Source organism: Mastigoproctus giganteus, chromosome 6 (assembly GCF_048544385.1).
Source record: "Mastigoproctus giganteus isolate SK-2022 chromosome 6, ASM4854438v1, whole genome shotgun sequence".
NCBI classification, from domain to species: Eukaryota; Metazoa; Arthropoda; class Arachnida; order Uropygi; family Thelyphonidae; genus Mastigoproctus; species Mastigoproctus giganteus.
In genome coordinates this window covers 7,742,665-7,764,604 of record NC_143580.1, presented here as the reverse complement: position 1 = coordinate 7,764,604, position 21,940 = coordinate 7,742,665, and the positions used below count along the sequence as shown (strand labels likewise).

General features: G+C 37.5%; 1 protein-coding gene across 1 annotated transcript in view; it reads left to right on the top strand.

Annotated features, from left to right (window-relative positions):
• The window catches only part of LOC150083874 (uncharacterized), a 129,098-nt gene that overhangs the window by 50,167 nt on the left and 56,991 nt on the right, over window positions 1-21,940 (top strand). The gene's annotated exons all lie outside the window — the stretch shown is intronic.

The following is a 21,940-nucleotide window of genomic DNA, read 5'->3' as shown; positions in this document are numbered from 1 at the left end:
TTAAGATTTTTCGGTAGAGACGACTGTACAGATGAAATTCCCAAGTTTTACTTGTTCAGTAACACCAAATTATTTACTGAAAGTTCAGTAGTTAGTTACTAAATTCAGTTAAGTTAGTTAGTTACTAAATTCAGTTAAGTTAGTTAGTTACTAAATCTAGTTCAATTTAGTTACATTAAAAAGAGCAACTGAAACTAGATCATCCATGTTTTTTATTTTCATACCTTAATTGAGCAAGAGTTTGGCGGCTTTTCATCCAGCAGTGGAACACGCGTAGCTTCAGAAGCACGTATACTTATGGAAATTTTAAACAACCGTCCATTCCAATCTTCAAATGATTGAGAAGCCTTCGATTAAATGACCGTGAAGAGGTCTGAATTGATGAGCTTTGGTTGGTTAGATTAAATTCATCAATACATAGTCTAAAACTACTTTGCCAGTGGCCCATTTCTGTGTGCTGTAGTAAATTACCTCGAAGCATTAGGCCTTTCGAAACAACTATACTTAGTTTGTGTCATAAGGCAGTATTTCACTTAAATCCTGAATACCTGACATTCCAACGTAATTCTTTTTGAAAATCCACTTAGGAAACTAAAGCCCCCCCCCCCTTCCCCTCAAAGTTGTTTGACTTGGTGAACTGTAACGTCAGTATTTTGCTCCCGGCTATCTAGAGCTTCACTTAATTTTACTAATTCTGCAGGACTTCAAAAGCTATATTTAGAATATCAAATATTGGATTTTTGTCCTATTTGCTGTGTTACGACTGGTTTGTTTTTATGACAGCGTTTCCGTGTTGTTCTTAATACTGAGGTCTAAAAAAAAACAAATGGGGTGGAGGAAGGTAACGAAGCTTACACTTGTTTTCGATTTATTTTTGTTTTCCATTTTCGGATTCAGTGAGTAGCGTGTTTTTTATTTTTTCTTAATTAGTGTATAATAATACCCACGCCTCTGTTACTGTTTTATAAGTGTCTTTTTGTTTTAAAAGTGTAAAAGAACTTCGGTTTCCACATCAACCTGTTCATCTCTATGTAATTCTTGAACTACTCTCGCTTGAACTAATCTATTTTCCAAAGTTGGTATTTTAGCAGCTTTATGAGGAGGTTGGAATAATACTTCGCCATCGCAGTACAGCCCTTTTGAGGGCGATCTCTTAGTATGATACCATGCTAATCCCAAAAAACAGACAGCATCACCTTGCCAGCATTTGGTTGCACCTCTGCCTTTTTATGGGATGATGATTCTGCATTCTCCCATTGTTTTGACATTGGGATCTTAGTAACTGATCCAAGTTTATTCCTGCTTTTCCTGGCACATCGACGTGCACATTGTGTCCTTTCCTTCTTCTGGTAAGCGGTCACAAGTCTGGGAACCCATCTAACAGACACTTTACTTATGCGCAACTGTTGCTGGATGATGTTCTCCACAGATCCTACACTAATTTGGAGATCTACAGCTAGTTATTTTACGCTGATATATGGCGATCTTCCAGGATTAATCCCTCAAGTTTTGTAATGCACTTCTGTTACAGCAGTTGCTTGGCGTCTTGGAATTTCTTCATGCATTGAGGTTCTTCCACATTTGAATTGTTTCTACCAATGTGCAACAACACTGCCCTGGGTAGTCTTCTCCATAATCAGCGACCTTCGTGGATTATTTTGGGTGTTTTCCCTTTCAGAAAGAGGAACGGAGTCGCTTATCTGCATTCCACTTTATCCATTGGGACACTTCATTCAGCGCTGTAAAAAAAAAAATTGAGATCGAAACCAAAATTTGTGTGGTTACTATTTATGTGGTTGCTATATTTCAAGGTCTATCCTGGCTGCTTAATTCTCTAGCTGTAAATCGAGCTGAGAATGTCTGGAATATGATAGAAAGGGCAGTTCCGTTTTGTAGTTCTTTATGGTGAAATCTGGAACTAGATTCACTCACACAAGCACCTAGTAGAAGTCATGCCCCAACGTGTACGGACAGAAGGTGGCTTTATTCATTATCCTTACTAAATATTGTATAAAGATTTCCAATTTTTTGGCCAGTGAGTGTATGTTAATTTGTCTATTTCTTTCGCTGTACAGAAAATTGTAACAGCTCCTGAACAGATTGCTGCCACTACTCACGCAGCTATCTAAAGTAGCTGATGCATTGACATACACTGAATGGGGACATTATTAGGTACAGCTCTTTTCACGAAGTGGACAGATACGTACGGATGTTTATGTGCGCAGCTGCGCGAGAATGGACAAAACGAAAGATTTTGGTCATTGTTTATTGAACAGCTCTCGAAGTTTGAATAAACTTAAGGATTAAAGAAATTATATGGATGAACAGATGACGTAGGTGATATTTTTTCTTTCTTTCTGATGCTGTATAATCATGCTTCTTTATATTGTTTGCCACTGAGGTAGATCTGCCTCCTTACAAAACAAGGGCATATCCTCTTTCCCCCGGGGAAACGGAATCTGCCGATGAGCCTGGACACAATCATAAATTCGGTACGAATCCTCTTCTAGCAATTGGATACGAATGGACAAATGGAATGCTGACATATAACAGCAGGAATTTATTTTAAAAGGTGGAGTGTCCCCGACCAGAAATCTCCCGCCTTTATCCTCGCAAACTAATGCACGATACGATGGAGGGACGTTGTTCCCAAGAGGATTCGTGAAAAACATTTCCGGGCGACACGCGGTGAACCACCCAGAAATATTATAAATGAATACAACAGCAGGAAGTAGGTGGGCAGAGAAAAGAACTGCTCTTTCATTATTTATACCTGACAAAGATATAAATCTCTTCATATTGCCATGACAACCATCAACTTAGTTTCCGAACAAGGAGAAAGTTTATCGATAATAATTCCACGGCTTTGGCCCTTTTAGCACCAAGTCACTGAACTTGTGCATTTTGTCTATTAGACAAGAATGGACTCCAGAGGACCAGATATTGTGCTTCAGCCGCATATGTACCTAAATGTGTATACAAAATGTATTATAACGTTAAAATTAAATTTTTAAAAATTCCTACAAAAATATATTTTTTAATTTCATAATTGAGTGTCTTGAACTTTTTAATGGACTTGTATGAACGTTGTGATAAAAGAAATCCACCAGGAAGAGATAAAAATCGGTTTAAGATAAAAATCTGTGTAACCGTAACCACAATGCTTGCTTTGATTTGTAAAGGTGTGGTTGGGTTCTCTCTGAAGCGAAAAACACCTACTGTTGAAGGCGTGGCCAGGTCACCGTCTGCTTGTGTAGGCTTTCAAGTGTACACTTCGTGAACTGTTCTTTATCGTCTGCCCCTTTGGAATTATCCTATCTTTCTATGAGTTTATCTGTATAAAATGCATTTCTTTTTATTTTTAACCCACTTTATGGGGGCTGTAAACGATTGTGTCAAAGTTTAACATTATTCGATCTTTCAGATTTTTGCATTCGTGTGCTGGTTCTCCTACAGTTTAACCTCCTGTATACAAAAGTGGGTTAAGTTACTTTCGGATTTCTCGACTGCCCAGGATTTGGGAAGGTCAAATATTCGTCTGCTAATTTCCAAAAACATTTATCTGTCAGACGTGACTAACTGGTATGTGTTTTGTGTATCTTCATTCCCTCCCTTGTTCAAGTACAGTTGTTAATCTTGATCGTTTGTTTGCACGCGTGTTCGTCTGCCCTTTGCTATGAGGTGTTCGTGTTACTGATGCCGTGAATGAGAATAGCAATAGATAGGACTTTGACCAGGAGCAATTATCAAGCAGTGGTGGGAAGGGAATCTAGAATGGCAGTGTTAGCATGGTAGAGAGATCCAGCCATCCAGTGTGTATGGGGAGGTAGGAGTGAGCTTAAGTAGAAGTGAAATTAAAATAATAATCAATGTACATTGATTATCTTAATTTAAAAGCTGAACTATCAGAAAAATGTATGCGTAAATATTAATAGAAACCATTTTAAAATGAATGATAATAAAATTACATAATTAAAACATATCCGAATGCAATAGTAGCGAATGGTTAACTTAGGTACAGTGATGCAGACATTTGAATTGACCGTGGTTCGAGTTCACGTGATTGCTAAATGCTCTTGTATTCTGTGCCTTGTGAATTCCTTTTGCCCTATGTGGCTGTCCCGGAAAAGAAAGTTTTTTTTTTTTTTTTTTTTTAATTTAAATTGAAGTTTAATGCTTTCGATGAAAATAAATTTAAAGAAAATTTCTCATATAGGCATGACTTAAAAATTATAAATTCTTGCTCTCTGGGTTTGTGTTTTTTTTTTTTTTTTTTTTGGCCGTCCGGATTTCATCTGTCTAATAAATAGTCTTAATGCTCATAGAAGTAGACCTTCATTTTTACCACGAGTTGCCTTGATATTACGCTACTTTTAAACAAATAGCACCACTGAAAAGGTTAATTTTCTTTAGCGGCTATCTGCTGAGGGACATTAAGTCCGAAGCAGGCTGTCATACCGATGTCTTAACTTTTTGGTATTGCCATTTTCTTAAAAGCAGTAGTAACGGCAAATAATGCAAGAAAGCAAGCTTATATAGCATCAGCAAAAAAAAAAAAAAAAAAAAAGGGCGCCTCCGTAGCCAGGTGGGAAGGAGCAGCAGTGCGTAGCACACGCTTCTTGTTTAGACCGGGGTTCGAGCCCGTCACCACCAAATACGGAGGATGTGGAAAGGTCAAGGGAATGACCACCGCATATTCCCGGAGCAATATGGCCTTAGTTGCTAATCCTCCTAAAAACCAAATAACAAACAAACATAACAAACAAAAAAAAAAAACTACCCAGTTCGCCCATCCGTATCACCTCCCCCCAAGAATCTATCAAGTTCTTCCTTGAATTTATTCAAACCATCCACTTCCACAACAGATGGAAGCCTGTTCCAACAATCGACCATCCTTCCTCAACTTGAATTTATCCCCCCTCATGTGTGTAGGTAGTGTCAGCAAGTGGAAGAATGCCATCTCGAGACAGGCTTCAGTTCTGCAATATGCAGAACCGATGCCTTTCTAAGTAAGAGCACCCTTTTCTTCCCTTCACATCTTGGTTGCCCTTCTGTGCACCGTTCCAGCGGATATCTTTCCTAAAGTGAGGCCTCCAGACCTGTATACAGTACTCAAGATGGGGCCTAACCATGGCCTGTACAAAGGGATAATCACTTCATCCCTGCTAGCAAAGTTTCTGCATATCACTGACAAAACCTCGTGAGCTGTCCTGGCAGAATGTCTGCAGTGCCCAGACAATTTGATGTCTGACTGCAGGACTACAGCTAGGTCGTCTTCATTGGTCCACTACCCTGAGGGGTAGTACCCCTGCATTTGATAAGTTACTCTCTGGTTACTGCTACTCATGTGCAGTACCTTGATTTGTCAATATTAATCTTCAACTACCATTTCTCAGCCCATCGCCCTGACTGTCGTTAACCATCTCGCCAACCTTTCTTCATCTGCAAACTTAGACATTGTTTTCATCAGTATCATTAATAAATATTGAAAACAACCACAATGCGCCCGGCGCTGAACCCTGAGAAACTGCACTAATAACATTATTCCACGAAGCGCAGTGCCTATTGATAACCACTCTGTCTTCTACTTAACCATCCCTTTATCCGTAGCAGTTACTTGCGCTTAATGCAATACCAAGCTAACTTGTAGGTTAAAGCAAAATTTCTTCTTCTTAAAGCGTATTAATACAACATTTACCGCAATGCAATTAAATGCAATGGTGTTAATGCGCTTAAATTCTGTAGGCCTCGAAATTTTAAAAAATTTTCAAAAGGCAAAGTAAGTATGCGTTTCTCTTTTTATTTGGGTAGGAGGTGACTGAATTATCGAGACAATTTTCCCCAGATGTTATTGGTAGTTAAGTGCTGTTTGTCTGCAAATTTCCAAAAAAAAAAAAAAAAATTAAAAAAAAAAAATAAGTAATAGAAATAAATTCTAAAAAATTAGATAAAAGTTTTTTTTATATTTTTTGTTTTTGTGTGTGTGTGTGTGTGTGTTTTCTTCTTTTGAATATGATGTTTAACAATCTGCAATTTTTGGGTTTTGATTGTCTTTGTTTTAACTTATTTCTTTATTATTATTATCTTTGCTATTTCAGACAGGAATGTAGTTTACTCTCCAAAACGTTTATTATTGAAAAATAGAGACCTCTGGTGTTTACGATCGTATAATAACAGTAAAACAAAGAGACCTCTGGTGTTTAATATAGCATTATAACAGTGAAAAAAAAGTTTTAATTTCAGAATATATAAAAATATTGAGATTACTTTTAAAATACATTAAACTAAATTAAATTTAATATATTTTAATATTAAATATTAGTATGATATATTTTAACGATTATGGCAGAAGGCGAATGTGAAATATTGCATTATCTGAGAACATTGTAGAATACAGATAAAACGAAAATAACAATGAAGAATAGTTAAGATACCAACCAAAGTTAGTACTCTCCTACCACTTTATAGGTTCCATCTACTTTTATTTTGACAGTTTGTCACAACTGTCTGAGATAATAGAAAGAAAGTATTCTTTTTCACTCATTTGATAGGCTCTAATTCGATCAAGGATAGGGCGTTTCTGTTGAATTTTCATACGTTGTATGTGGAGCAGTAACTCTTAATGTACATTTGAAAATAAATAAATAAAAATAATTTAATATATCATTTAAAAGTTAAAGAAACACTAGTTTAGGTAATTTTTTTTTTAAATAGTGATTCCAATCATAAAGGGGAGGGGAAAGTTAATGTACGCAGTGCGTTACATTTCAGGCGCGTTAGGAAATAGTATTAATTCATGACTGATTTAAAAAAAAAAAAAGAGTGAAAAGCAATGACTTTTATGAATGAACCGAGAAAACTTCGTTTCTCCGCATCCGCCACATTGCCTATTCATTCCACCAGTCAGCGCATAGCAACGAACATATATCTAGTGCTTCATCTACAGTATAGAGTACATGGATAACATAATAAAAAAAAAAAGCCCAGATTTCTATTGGTCCGATTTTAATGAAATTTGAGAAAGCTCAACAAATCATTCTAACAGAGCGAAATATAAAATTTCATGAAAATCCGTTTACTCGGAATCGAATTATTACATGCGTGTGGACCGACGAACATGGTGAAAAGAAGAGGCATACTGTATATGGTAATGCGCCTAAAAACTAGGCTTGAATTTCCACTCGCAGCTCCCGCTGTTTTGCTTTGGGGGAAAAGTTATGGGGGTGAAACTGACAGCGTTCGCTTTTATTATGTAGGCCCTGTGCTATGTTCGCATTGCTGACAAGCTACATGGGCCAGGACACTACGCAAATAGCCAACAGGTACGCGATATAACCTTTGAATTCTAACGTGTCAAAAACAAAAATACTTTTGGTGTGTTCTGCAGTTGGTTCAAGTGCATCGATGTTTTTGTAATCATGATTATCTTAGAAAGGACTGTCCTATTACTGTATTTTAATCTCAGCAAAAACATCTCTGAACTTTGACTAGTTCAAACTTGGGGATAATTAAAAGTGGTGATCATGAAAAGCGTTGGATTCTCTTTTTACAATGATACTAATTTGTCTGAGAATTTTTGGCCTAACAGTAACCTCTACATACCTACACGCTTCTATCAGCTCCTGGGGGGAAAAGTCCTTGACCAGGGGAAACCAAAATATCGCTATCATCCGGCCTTGCCAGAAACCTGCTTGGAACTACCCTGTCTTGATGGGTGAGGCTGAAACTAATTGTCTGCTATACCTAGTCTGCAAGTAAAACATGCCCCCAAGTGACGTGATCTTAGACCAGTTACCTTGATGTTGGCTGTAACGCCATGTAGTGATGGCTTCTTAAGATATCCCTAGACATCAGATGCAGGATGCTCGGAGTTCAGAATTTGAGTTTTTTATATTGCTCTTCGATGATCACCAAAATGTTTGTCTCATGAAAAATATGTAATAGAATCTAGATTTTAAATGAGTAACCTTTATTTTTATAGTATAGTATACATAGATATAATAAGATTATAAGACTCCTTTGCATATCTTCTTTTCGTAAATTCTAGTGGACGCATGTAGGTGGTCTAGTTTTAGGAGACGAAATTGGTAAATACATGACGTTACATATATTTATTCGCGATAACTGAGAAGCATTGTTTTTTAATTATGTGGACGATGACAAGTTGCACCCTTTCCTCTTAATTGTAAACCTAACGATGTGATACGCCTTGTGGACGTCTACACATCATTACCTAACGAGAGCGTGAGATTGTCTGTGCATCCGGTGTGAAGTTCATTTTTAATAATAGGTTAAAGAGAAACTAATAATTAGTTTACAATTTTTTCATCATTAGTGTTTTATGGTGACTTTTGGGGGGGAGGGGGGAATTTAGTCATTAAAAAAATGTTACACAAATATTAAATACTAGATCCAACATAGCCAACAAAGAAAACAATGAGAGAGGGGAAAAAAAACCAGCAGGGCAATGTAAAATTCTGTGTCCTACTGACCAAAACACCAACATTCGAACTTATAAATGTGTAGGCATATTTAAAGATTAAAGATATTAAAATTTTTAATTCTTAAATATTTCAATTGATTGTTCTTTGCATGTACATATCCGCGACTGTACAGCTGTATTTTGTAAATGAATTAAAATTGGGCTGGTTTTTTGCGACCGAAAATGCGATATTTAGATATGTACCCATCTAAATATAATAATAATAATAAAATTCTTTATTCACAAAATTTTACGAGGATATCGCGTGTATAAACGAGAAGTAGGTGTCGCACTTGTAGCTGCCTTTTATTTTTATCAAAGTTTGTATGGATTGTTCTTTTAAAAAAAAATGTAAGTTCAATTAAGCCAGTACAGTTTGCTCGCTAATGGAAGTACTGTATTTATCGCTTTTAATTTCACATCTAAATGCTTTTGCCTTTGCTTTTTGCTCTCAGAAACATTTTTATCACCTCTTGCTTACTTACCACTTAAGATTTCAATGGATGGTAAGATAAAGTTTGTTTGTTCTTGCGTTTTTAACATTCTGGGAAAAATATCCAGTGTAGTGCTGATGATGTATTGGTAGATGAATAATTAGTTGAAATATTATAATTTAATTTTTTTGAAATATTGTTTTTTATTCATAGGGAAAAAAAATCGTAATTTACGTTTGTAGCCATTTGTCGTCTGTTTCTGGTTTGGAATAAAAAGCTTGCATTTCGTTTGGAAGCATGCAGAAGTGAGAATCGTTTGGTTTTGTACGTGTGCACGAACCTGATCTTTACGGTCGAATTTGATGCTATGCATTTCTAGTTCTGTTTATACTGCATTAAGGCCTGACTCGTTTTCAGTTCGAACTTTTAACTTCGGCCTGTAACTAACTGGTACCACCGTGAACGCAAATTATGTATTTATGCTAAATACGAGTGTGTCTGTTGTGAGCACGCATGTAGGGGGCTAATGGAAAGATACAGTACTTAGATATGTGCAGCCGTTGTGTTAACTAGAAGTGACTTAAATTACAAAGAATTCAACCTATATCCCGTGTTCAAATAATCTGACATGTTAGTTTACTTTAAAAACTTTCTTGTAAACTCAAAGTTTGATATGCTCCTTTTCGTCTGCTTTCTTCTTGTCTAAAAATTCATAGATTGAATTTCTCTGGATAAAAAACATGCACAAACAATTTTGAATTCATCTGTGATAGCGTTAATTATTTTTAAATGTTTATGCTTTTGATTTGAACGTAGGAGTATTTGTTATATTAGTTACAAACTTTTAAGTGTTAACAAACAGTACAGAGGTCATGGTGTGGGGAGGAAACTTTCCTGAGACTACAAAATATTTTGGTTCATTCCATTTTAGTGTAATATGTTTCCAAATAGTTTTTGTAAACAGCGCTGTGTGGCCACGTTCTTTGAACTAAAGTTGTTGAGATTTTGTGAGTGTGGAAAATTCTTCATATTTAAACTAAGTATAAATAAATTGTGTTTTTCTAGCTCTTGAGAACTGGTAATAATTTCAGGAATAGAAACATGGTCGTTGCTTGTAACACTGATTCAATTACTTGAAAAAGATTGTTTGGGAAATGCTGTCATAAACCAGTTCGTCAGACAATGTAAGCTGAATCCGAGCGTTGGAGTTAAAGATGGCACGAGGCGAAATTTGAACAAGCTTCAATCGGTTGAGTCATTCGGACGTGAAAGATGATTAGCTAAGGTGTCCCCTATGCACACATGTAGGGAGAGCAATCGTTCAAGGTCGGTTAGCTAACTGTAAAATGGCATCACGACTTTGGTACGTGCAGTCACTGCAAGAATTGGGTAAGGCGACCTCCCTTCTTGGCGACACTGCCAATCAGGAGTGTAATTACGTGGATGGAATTAAAGCTATAGGATTGTAAAACTGTGAGAGTGGAAAATAAATTTACCATGGTCTCTTTTACGAGATTAATAATTCGAATTCAAGCGCATATGATGTAATTAAGGCGAGTTACTTGTGTAGAGTTGGCGATCAGCCGGAATATTTGACGGTCGTGACTAGGTTGATTAATTCTAAGTTCATAATTAGGATGAAATGGTGTATGGTAGGCAGTTGGGTTATAAGAGTCGTTTGAATGACTAGTCACGATCTATCTTTTGATGTAAGTGTATAGTGTTTGCATAGGGAATTAAGCCTCTTAACCTCTCCCTCCCACTGGGAAAACGGAAGACTTGAGTTTGCCATTAACCCTTTGAACATATCATGATTCTAACCATTTCACACTCTCTTCGATGCGGTTTGGTTATGCAAATAAACCCCAGCACGACACTGAAGTTTACCTCCTGAAACGTTTCCACACGAGCCCTTTCGCCCGAGTGACCCACTGCGTGGCGAGTAAAGGGGAGTTGGAATCGCTGAGGTATTTTTAGGTAGTAACTCACTGTGAAATGCACGCGGGTTCACTGACCTGCTTTGCTAGATACTGGATTATGAAAAGCACGATAGATGGAAAGACATGTTTTTATTTTTTTCTTTGTGCGGGTTTTTTCACCCAAAGAAAAGATGCCCTGATAATTGGCTATTTGACTTTTGGGAAAACAAGAACTTTACCCCCTTGGAAACGAACTTTGGTCAAGCCTCTGCTGTTTGCATTATGAGTCTTACTGCAAAATACACTCGGAAGATGAATCTGTGTAGAACAGGACTCAGGGGGTTTATGCATTTCGTTAATATAATTATTTAAGCAATCTTTATACAGTTATAAATATACTATTCAACAAAAACTTGAAGCAGTTTAATATCTTAACTGTCAAAATATGCTTAGTGTGATTTCAGACGTAATATATGATTATTTTAGTTCTTGTTGGTTATGTATCTTCCTGGTGGTATACTTACTTTCAGGAAGGGAAGTGCGCGGTAGTTTGTTTTTTGAAATAAAATATTTTCGTGGAACCATTTCCCGGTGCAACATAACACAAATTAGAAGCAGACATTGAAATGTACCTTTTCACATTGCTGCCTGGACAAACTAATCGAAAGTATAGAATGGTATTGTAAAATGGTTGACTTCCAGTTGCTACTGTATATCACATGACATGGAAGCATTTCATTTTGAGCGCTGATATTGCGTTCTTTTGGTGTCACTATTGAATGTTGTTTAAATAGTGGCTTTTTTTTTTCTTTTTTTTTAATACTCTTACATCTACAAGGAAGGGGTGGTCCAAAGAGTCTGAGAGAGCGAAGCATAAAAGACAGGTACAGGATTCTTTTATTTTTAAATGTATTCACCGCGAAGTTCTGTATTACAATATTGTATTTAATGTGCAAAGAGTTTAATCCTTCAAGAAAAAACTTCGTTCGGCATCAAGCTTGGCTTCCATATCTGCTTTTAACTCTTCATCTGAAAATGGATTTCACGAAGATGATACTTGAGGTTTTTAAACAAATAATAGCCACTTAGGACCACATCTGGGTTTGGAGGTGGGGAGTGTAATTGTTCAAATCCACATTCATGAATTTTAGTCTGTTGTGAGGGTGCACTCTCATGGAAATGTAAAATTCGATGACTCAACTTTCCTCGTCTGTTATATTGGAGTTTTAGTTGCAACGAAATCAATTAACAACAATTCTTTTGTGTCCCAGAAAATTGTGGCTGTTGACGCTTTTCCAGCTGATGGTTTGAGTTCAAAACTTTTTTGGCGATTGGGGGGTGACCCCTTGGGGGGTACACCCTTGTTCTTTCCATTACATGCTTTCTAATTTGTATTCAAGATGTAGCCAAGTTTCTTCATCAAACGGGATACAAGCCTATCTGGATCAGTAAGCATTAATTTTAAATTCTCATTTGACTCCATCTTCTGATGTTTGTCATGGATGGAAAGGTTTTTGGTACCCTGACAATGAACGAGAGTGTAATGCAAAGACTTCTAGATAAAAATAGCATTCTGAAGGATACACAACATGGTTTTGTTAAGAGGAAAATCAAGTTTATCTAACCTGGCTATTTTGATACAGTTTCAAACTCATGAGCTGGATGTAGGGAACAATTTCGACATAGTTTATTTGAATTTTACAAGGCATTTGACTCAGTCCACCACGAGAGTTTACTGCATAAGTTGGAACATGTTGGGATTACTGGAAAGATTAAGATGGATTTCATGGTGCCTGCAGAGCAAGAAGGCAGAGGGTTGTGATTAATAGATATTCTTGAGATTGGTGTAACATCAGAAATGGGCCCTCCAAGGACTTTCTGATTTTCATAAACAACGCCTACGAAAGGATAGAGGGCATGTCAATTTGCAGACTATGTAAATATTGGGAGATTCATTAATAATCGGTTTCAAGTTGCGCTCCTTCAGATAACTTGAACAGGATTCAAGAATGGTCAGAAAAGTGGCAGCTATGTTTTGTTGTAGTAAAATGCATTTGGGAAATAGCAACCCCAGAGTAACTTATACACCTGGCAATTACGGGCAGAAATGAAGTTTTCTGAGCAGTGTAAACAGGCGCACTAGAAAGCCTATGGTGTCCTATTGATGATATATCGAATAATATCCTGTTGAGATAGGGAGATCATAATCCCATTGCATAAGGCACTTGTTAGACTACATTTAGAATACTGTGTCCAAGTATGGGGACCTCATCTGAAAAAAAAGACAGTCTCTTGAAAGGGTCCAAAGATGGACAGGGCGACCGTACAAGGAAAGACTTACAGGGGAATAGTTTTAGACTAGATTGTAAGTTTTCTTTTAGAAACTACATAAGGCGTTGATATATGATATAATAAGATATTAAACTACTGGAATAAAATTCTGTAGTTTCTTAACACATTTTTATGTACCCTGTTCTCAGAACTTTTTACCACCCTTCGTGCATTTCTTAAAATAATTCCCTTTCCCTTTTTACTATTTTTAGAGATTACAGTATCCCACCGCTCTGTCAGAAGTCATTTCCTGTGTATTTTAGTTCTATCTTATTATTAAGGCTTGCGTGTGAGCAAATCCGTTTTCTTCTTTGAAAGTTGTTGATAAAATTCTTGAATAGAGTGCGAAGACCTAAAGAACGAACTAAATATACAAAACATAGGCATTGTAATGCACGAAGAGAATGCTGAATTATTTTCGGGGGTAGTCATTTTGTTAGAGCCCTTCCTTTTGTGAAGCATCTCTTCATGGCTCCATCCTGTATCTTAATGACAGATGCTTTCAAGTATAAGAAAGAATCGTACTTCAGCAATATGAAGGTAAATGTGGTTGTCATAGCTACAGTAGTCATGGTTACACGTACATTGTTTACGTTTCATTTGTTTTTATCTGACTTCCGATGTAGGCGGAAACTGTTTTCGTTCCTTGGAGTTTTGCTATCGCTGCTGGGCAGGCTAATCTGCATCCTTCCGACGGTACCTCCGCTTCCTTTCGCGGCAGCCAGTGTCACGTGCGCAAGTTATGCTTTTCATGACAGGCGGAGAAATACTTCTGGGTCAAAGCGCTTTGTTTGCCTAATTCCAGCGGCTGCTACTGTATTTCTTTCTGTGCAGGCTTCTCTTAGGAACATGCGTAACCTTTATTGTGAACTCCGTAAAATACGTTTAATTTTGTCTGCGTAAATTGCGTAGCGTTGTTCTCGAGCAAATTAAACATTCCATTGCCTTTCAGGCGAGTGGTCTGTAAAAGGGATTCGGTTATAAAAAAATCTTTTGACTACTTGATGGGATTTTCCTTAATGCATGCGAGGATTGCTAATGGCTATTGTAAAATCGGCCTAACGAGATTCCACACAGCGTTTCGTTTCCGTTTCAAATTTAGCTCGCCCGACCATTGCCTTGAATGACTGTAATGGCCAAAGGAGGCAATATCGATATCTGCGTACTCCAGTTCGGGAATCTCATTCAAGTGCACTTCCACGAACTTCGGAAAGGAAATTAGGTGCCAGAGGCCCAAATAAAGCGATTGCGCGCGCATATGCACACAAAAAAAGAAAAAAGGTCAGCATCAGTTGGTATGAGTATCCTCCTAGCGCGTGCCTCTTGGATTTCATTCTATCTAGTCTACCGGGTCGATATATTCCAGACGTTAAACTGTGTCCGCCTCGCTGTTGTACGTTCCCCCAACAGGGGGTGCGCCACTCACTGGAACCCCTATGGTAATCACTCGCCAGCAAGCATTTCCACTAACGACCTCGTTTCAATGAATGATTTCCTTCCCCCAGCTCTCTCTGATTCACCCCCGAAATCGTCTATTAGTCCGGGTTAGCACTTAAACGCGAATCTTGTGTTTATTAAAATCCGGTCTGGTCGGGGGCTTCTGATACCGAGTGTATGCGAATTCCTGGAAGTGGATTTAGTGGTTGCCAGGGTAACCGGAGTTGCTTTCGGCTTTGAATAATGTACTAAAAAGTCTGTCCATGTTCCTCTCCGCTTGGATAAAGCACTTTGCTTATTTCTTGTAAATATTATACCATTGTTTGAAAATCAGTACATTTTAGCTCTTCAATCCAACGTACCTCATTCATATAATGAGGTCATTATTTCTGGATATGTTGAGGATTCATAGCTGATCTCTATAACCACAGATAGGCACTTCTATTGCCAAGAACCTAGGAGAGAGTGGATTTTGGCCTTTTTGTTCTGCAAGGAAGTACTTTATAGCTGAATGTGACCATATGATTATCCCAAGACATGCTTGGCGTTTTAAAAATTCCTTTAAACAATGCTGATTGTGAGAGGATATTCAGCCAGGTGAGAAAAACAAGCTGAGTGCAGATCTCTTTCCGGTGAAGCTTGGGAAATGCTTCTGACAGCCACGTCTAGACAGCAGGGCCATGTTTGAACAAATTGAATCAACAGGCAAAGTCTGCAACAATATCTTTTTGGAAGCAGTCAAAATCATTCCATGTTCTACGATATATCCTAGTTAAGCTAATGTTTGAAAACATATTGGTAAACAATCCTATGTGTATATTTTAATATAAAAATGTGTATGTTGTCAGTGAAGTTTAATTTGTAGTGTAGTAACCATTTAAAAAATCTCTTGTATTTTGCTTAAACAAAAATCAAAAAATCAATCCTTGGTCTTGCTTACAGTTAACTCGATCTCCAGCTTTTCGAAAGTCAAAAGTTATCAGCTGTACATTATCCACAGTTAGGGGGGTATAAATTGAAAAGGGGTAATTGTAAAGTGCTTTTTTGAAAATTGTCCTTTACTAAGAGTGATTGACTTGGAATAAATTGTTTGGACTGTTGGAATAAACTATCGTTGAGGTTTCGAAGGTTATCCAATCCATCCTTAAATTTAGATAAAGTAAGATGCGACATTGGTTACTTTATTTATTTATTTATTTTTTTTTTTTTTTGACTGCTACATAATGCTTACTTCATTGCATAACTTTACCAATGCTAGTAACGGTTCACCCTACAAGTACGTGTTTACATTGTAAAAACAGTAATTACGCATGCGCCGTCATTGTATTATGAGAATTGAAATTCTGAGCGCATATCAAGTGTACAACGGTTTAAATCTGTTATTAAACACTGGTGCAAATACCTCTCCCCCTTTCCCCCGCTGAAATATGAATAAATCAAGGGGAGGCAACTCATGGCGATTTAGATACAATCAGAGTTCAAAATGCCATCTGGGAGATGTCAGTGGATGCCTGTTACTGCGTTTTACAACTTCGATAGTTGCTTGGCTATCCAGAACCCCCTCATTAAATTGCTAATTGATCGTAAGTGAATGTAACCTTTATCCTATTCATGGAGTACCGTTTATGACCTCTGTAGCACGTTCTGCTGAAAAAGAATGGCGATGGAAAATATGCCATTACAATATCTGTTTGTGTGTTAGATAGTTGGCAGGTGTGAGTTGGTTCTAAAACACGACTTGCCCGGTACTTTTTATAGTACACCATTTTTTCCAAGGCCTGGAGTAATGGAATTGGAAATGCTGTTAATTCGTTGCCTTGAGAGAACGCGTCCTATATTTTAACTTGAGGTAACGCTGCAGCTTGTTTGGTGTGAATCAGACTTACGTCACAGCTGGGGGTATGCTTTAGTGGTGTCCGAGCATCGCAGTCATTTCCTACGAGTGAGAAATCCCTTATATTTATGTGGCAGTTCCCTGTTTTTACGTCTCCTAGAAAAGGGACCACGTTATCAGCGGGGAGGAGGAAGGGGTCTCTGCTCGAGTGACTCACAGCTGCAAAATGCCGATTGCTTTTTGGACCCATTCATCCATTGATCAAATACCTTCGTTTTAACCATAAAAAAAGAATCTAATCCACTAGAGGGCTTCTTAAACATCTGGATAACACGTGGCCTGATAATGTGAAAATTATTACATAATACTATATGGCGCCATCTGGAGTGTGTGGGGGCCTGGTGTTAAGACTGACCTGATGCCAATTTTGGAAACATCAGTTACTTGCATTTAGATTAATTGCAAATCATTCTTGTAATCCAAACAGGTTTTGCTAATTAAACCTCTACTACAGTAGTTCTTAAAGGGTGTATCTCGGCATATTGGTTTGCCGCGAGATTAGGAAAAACTCCCATCGAGTTTAATGGCAGTTACTATTTAGGTGTGCCGTGAATATGCGTCCTTTAACTTCAAGTGGGATTTGAATGACAAAAGTTTGAAAACCACTACTCTACTAATTGTTTAATTACAATCTTAATTGTAATTAGTAAAATGTTGAATGTGACCACTACCCAGTTGTTTATTTTTGATGTTTGAGGGGTATCCGTTAACGAGGATCATCCGAAACGCCGGAATTATCCATTAAATAACAATCCATGTGTGCTTATGCATCTATAATTTTATATTAGATAAAAAATATTTTATTTTAACAACCACGCAAAGATAGCTAGATCCATTTTGTTTAGCAATGGCTGTCAACGTCCAAATATGAAGGTTTTTTTTTTTTTTTATATATATATATATACCACTGACTAACTGTTCTGGAAAAGCTCTAGAACAAGTACTGTTTGCCGTATTGCAATATACACTGCCCTACCATTAATATCCGGACACCAGCATATCTACAAAACTTTTATTACTGGAAAACTAATAACGTATGCTGAAACCTTTATTCTTTATGGCAGCCTCTTAGTCTCTATGGAACGTTCTTCGCCAATTTTTTGAAAATATCCTCCGATATTTTCCGCAATTTAACCTTCAAAGCCGCCATTCGTCACACGCACTCGACAATCCAATTTATCCCAGAGGTTCTATCTATAAGATTGAGGGCAGGACTGTGGGCTGGCCAGTCCACCTTTTCAACGCTTATGTGCTCACACGAGCCCATTACAGCACAAGCAATATGACATGGAGTATTGTCCTGCTGATACAGATATGGACCTTCCCCGATTTGCTGCCATAGGTAACGCATTATTCTTCAGGACGTCTAGATAGACCTCGACATTTGTGGTTTTGTTCAAAGCAACCAGTGGTTCCACGTCAAACCATGAAAAAAAAATACGTGGTCTACCAATCCGGTGGGTAGCCGTTTCTGGCATACCCAGGCACGACTCACACTAGTGATCATATTTATTCATATTTATAGTTGTGTAGCACGTGGTGCTGGGGTAGGATGTGACTATCAAAGGAAGGGTGTCCGCATATTAATGGTAGGAAGGTAGTGTCTTATGTAATGTAGCAAGTGTACGTTGGCGTTCAGAATTCCGTATGTGTTTGCTGGCCAACTTGAAAAATTGGCTCTTGAATGCGCTTATACTTTACAATATGTAAAGTATATGGGGGAAAAAAGTGTAGGGCAACAAATATGCCCTAGATCATAGGTTCTGAAACTGTGGCACTTGTATCACTGATGGTACACAATTTGTGCCAGATGGTACGCGAACCCATAGAAAATAATTTTAAATTAACTACAAATAAATAAAAACATTGACATAATTTATGATTTATTACCTTGGTGGTACAATAACTTTCTAATTTTAAGTTAAAGATTGCGAACCCCTGCCCTAGATCATTTAGGCATAGTTTGTGCCATTAGAATAAGGGCACCATTAGACAATACTTAAGTTTATTTTTTTTTTGTGGGACGTTTCAAGAATAATTACAAACTTCCATCAGAGGATGATTTCAACTGACATTCTCTGACACTAGTGTTCTATTTCTCGAAATGTTAGATCTATGATTAGTTTCATTTTGCCTAATGTCTGCTATTTTAAATATTTCAAGATTACCAGAACAATTAACTATGTGAGTGAAAAGTCGGTTGAGACAGTACTAGCCATCTTCAGAATGGAATTTGCAGATAGATCGAATTAATTCCAAGGTAATTGAGGCATCAGTATAGTGTATATAACCTTTGTTATTAAGCCGATTGTTCTATGGTGGGTTTTCATCCCACAATTTTTTTTTTTTTTTTTGTGGGATTAAAAAATTCTCTGGGACACCGCTCAGCTGTGAGTGGTGGAAGGGGATAAGTTTGGAGACCATAAATGGCCTTGGGTGGCGAACGAACGTAGGTTCATGCTATTCTAGTGTCCATAAATTCATGGTTTCTGCCTGACTCAGCCATAGATGCCAGATAACATTTTAAACAAAGTCGTAAAAGAAACAACCTTTTTTTTTTCTAAGAACTCAGTCCTTAATCTGACAGTAACTGGCACTGAGTGGTTGTGCTTGGCCCAACACTGTTCTGCAGCTTGTGAACAGCGTTTTCTGCCTAAATGTCCCATTTAACCTTCATTGCAGGGGGCGTTAAGAGATCATGACTGTCATGCAGCACGTATTGTTTGCTTCTAACCTTAAACATAGTGGCAGTACATGCCACTTGTGCTCTACGTGCTGAATGGAACAGATAACTTGCCCTAACACGCAAATCAGGTAGAGTGGAAAGCTCAGATTCGTTCGTTTCTCGGTCTTGATAACGGGTTAAGCGGTTAAGGCACATTATGGACTTAACCACATAAACTCAAACCAAAATGCACTGCTTAAGGGAAAAGCTCTCATTAAACAACCAACAAACATAATACTCTAAGGATGGGACTTTGGTTGTCTGGTTAAATGAAATATAACAATTAGCACTTTTTTAGTAAGTAGCAAATGATTCAAGAAAGCAAGTTTATAATGCATCAGCAAAAAAAAAAAAAAAAAAAACCATTCCCATATTACCTATCCATCCCCCACCAATAGTTTGTCTAGTTCTTTTTCATTTATTCAAACTATCCACTTCCACAACAACAGATGGAAGTTTGTTCCAGCAATGAAACACCCGCTGGCTGTAGGCAGCGGGTGTCTTCATTTCTGTTCGTCTATCCTGCAACCATCCTTCCTCAATTTGAATTTATATCCCCTTATGTACATAGTCTGAGCAAGAAGAAGAATGCCGTCAGCACTGAGCCTGCTCAGTCCATTTAAAAAGCCTTAAACACCTCCCTCACTCAGATCACGTCGCATGTACCTAATCTCCAGGGTAGTCTTATCAAGAAAAGCTTCAGTTCTGAAAAGCTTCATTTCTGAAAATCTAATCTTGTTGCCCTTCTCTGCATCCTGCTTAAAATGACGCCTCTAGAGCTGTATGCAGTATTCGAGATGCTGCCTAACCGTTGCCTTATCCCTGCTAGGTCTGTGTATCATTTAAAAAAACTCAATTAACTGTCCTGGCACCTGTCTGCACTGCTCAGCGATCCTCACATCCCACTGCAATATTACCCACAAGTTTTTTTTCATTTTCCACTACCCTGAGTGTAGTACCACACAGTTGATACCCTAATCTGCTACCCATATGCCTAGCATTTGTCAATGATAAACTTCAACTGTCATTGGTCAACCATCTACCTAATTCTTCTAGATCTTATTACAGTAGCTTACCTTGATTACTGTCATTAACCAACCTGTCATCTGCAAAATTAGAAATTAAGCCTAACTGATATACCTTCACGAATATCATTAATAAAGTATAGAAAACAATGGGCCTAGCACTGGGCCATAATGGACTCCAACTCAACCATCCGTTTATTCATAGCTGTAACTTTCCCTTATATGCTACGCTCAATAATTAATGCTCCAATTTGTACAGCAGTTTATGTGCAATGGTATTTTATCTTAAAGTTGTTAATCGAATTCCTGGAGGGTTGAAGGAAAGAAGATGAGCTGCAAAAGAAACAAATGTATATTATTTATATTTTTATTATTTTATATGTATAAAATAATAATTGGCAAGAGATGGTGCAAACCACTAGTACATGAACAGAGTTGTACTGACTGCAATGAATTCATAAGTTTATCTGTGACCACAACAGCAGTATCAGCTTACAAAATGGGCGGTGTTTTTCCACTGAAATACAATAACTCTTGAAGATATGACCTTTGGTTGTCACGGTCGTTCATTTAAATGGTAACTCGGGGAGAAAGAAGTATTGTATTCAGTAAAATAACGGAGAACCTTTCAGCTTCATGACAGCTTTTTACTGCTCATCAGGGAATTATCGCCCACAACTTTGGCACCTGTGGCCCGATCCCAAAGAGATTTAGAGTATGCCTTCACAGAATTTGTTTGTTTGTTATTATTTTCTTTCAAACTTAAACATGTGACTCACAGGAAAGTGTTTTCCAATATTCTAAAACAACTTTCAAAAATTATTTTGAAAGAAACGTTTGCCCAATTTGTTTGTTCTTAAACGATTTATATCACTTAAAAACAAATTGGGAAAAGATTGGAATAATGTTTCTGAACCGAAACGCAACTTCTAATATTTATTTTAATTGAACACACAGTGATGGCACAATAGTCAACACTTTGAGTTCCCTGTATAGCGATCAGTGTGACATTCTCCCGTATTTTTTGGATAAGTGGCAGATATTCATACAGATTCTGACTCATGCCAAATTCTTCTCGGGAACTCAGCGGCCACCCAGGTGTATGTATCATTCTATTTAGCTGAGGCCCACAACTCGTCACATGTATCTGAGCATGGGAAAATTACCTGGTTCTGTAGTTTGAATTAAACGATGAACTACCAACAGGACTGAGCTCCCACCCCACACTACCATAGGGATGTGGCACGGTACCTAAATGAAATATTTTGGGAAGATTAATTGATCATTGTGATCCCATTCCATGGCTGCCAAGATCAGTCGATTTTTTTCTACAAACGAATTTTTAGTTTGGTTACTTTCAAAAGACACTTCCTGGATGTTGTCGCTTCCAGTTTACATACAACCTTGACTTCAAATCTCGTCCACAGTTTTATTATTAATAGTAATATGTATAAAAGGTATGCTACACTTTACTTGCGCGGCAAAAATTTCATTGCGCAACCTAGATGATCTATACCATCTTCTTAAATGATATTCCCTAATAGGATAAGGGACAATCCTTGTAAAACTTAATGCTGTCCATCTTGACATAAGCGTATCCCATCTGTGATTTAGTATCCTATTGGTATCTGGATGGAAACTTAACAGTTTCTCTTTTACTCCCGGTTATGTTCATTCATCGAGAACCAAGCAT